This window comes from Parambassis ranga, unplaced genomic scaffold, assembly GCF_900634625.1.
Source record: "Parambassis ranga unplaced genomic scaffold, fParRan2.1 scaffold_33_arrow_ctg1, whole genome shotgun sequence".
Classification (NCBI taxonomy): domain Eukaryota; kingdom Metazoa; phylum Chordata; class Actinopteri; family Ambassidae; genus Parambassis; species Parambassis ranga.
This window is the reverse complement of record NW_021144803.1, coordinates 251,344-252,401: the sequence shown is the minus strand read 5'-3', so window position 1 is coordinate 252,401 and position 1,058 is coordinate 251,344. Positions and strand designations below refer to the sequence as shown.

Here is a 1,058-nt window from a genome sequence, read left to right as displayed (position 1 = left end):
TTCATTTATTCACATGTTCACACATGGAGAGAAGTGACAGAATTCTGAAGCAAACACTGAATGTGTGTGAGCACTGTTCCACTTACAGCATGTGACATCAATAATAACAGCATCAGAGATGTTGGTGTGTTTACAGACTCACCAAAATAAAAGCCTGAGAACCAAACCTGGTCTGAGGCTCTGATGCTAAGCTAACAGCATGATTAGCCTGTTAGCATCTACATGAAGGATCAATAACAACATGCTGACTGTGTGTTTCTGTGTCATGTTGCTGTGTTTGTGTGAAGGTGTGAGCTCTGCTATGAGTCAGTGTGAGGACAGAGAGGAGGGAGTCCCTCCCTCTAAAAGCCCTCTGTGTGGGGACCATGAGAGCCGGACCAAAGCTCAGAGGTAAGAGGACCGTCTCTGACTGTCCATGACTCTTCTCCATGTCAGAGCTCACACTCACATTATTCACACATCTGTGTGTTCAAGAACAAAGCAGCAGCACACTGCACACTCTGCTGGACCTGGACCTGGACCTGGACCTGGACCTGCCAGCTGTGTGTCCATGAAGAGTGATCGGTCAAAGGATCAGCCCCCTCTTTTCAAAGCTGTTGATCCATCTGAGGGTCAAAGGTCAGAGTTAATGTCACAGCTGCAGTTTGTTTCCATCATTATTAAACATTTAAAGTGTAACATGATGTTCAGCATCATTTTTCCAGAAGAAGCTCAGTCAGTGTTTGTGATTCTATCAGGATCCAGGATGTGAGAGCAGACTCTGCTGGACCTGGACCCAGCTGTGTGTCCATGAAAAGTGATTGGTCGATGATTGAGCCCATTAGTTTCAAAGCTGATCAGCCATCTGATGATCAAAGGTAAGAATCACTCTGGAAGTGTCTCCATGCTGTGATGAGCTCTGCTGGACTCTTGGGGTTGTATGTGTCTGTTTGCTCTGCAGGTGGTTGATGGTTTGGAGCATCTGTAGCACAGAGTAATGCATATTTACAGTGCTGCTTCAAAGTGTATGAATCATTTAAAATCTTCTATATGTCTGCATAAATATGACTTAAACATCT

The 1,058-nt window shown here is 44.8% G+C and overlaps 1 long non-coding RNA gene across 1 annotated transcript; it reads left to right on the top strand.

Moving 5' to 3' along the window:
- Positions 1–342: 342 nt before the first annotated feature.
- LOC114431022 (uncharacterized) lies at positions 343–795 on the top strand. Its single transcript, XR_003670040.1, has 3 exons — positions 343–390; positions 475–618; positions 738–795. It is a non-coding gene; the product is annotated as an uncharacterized LOC114431022 (long non-coding RNA).
- Positions 796–1,058: the final 263 nt, after the last annotated feature.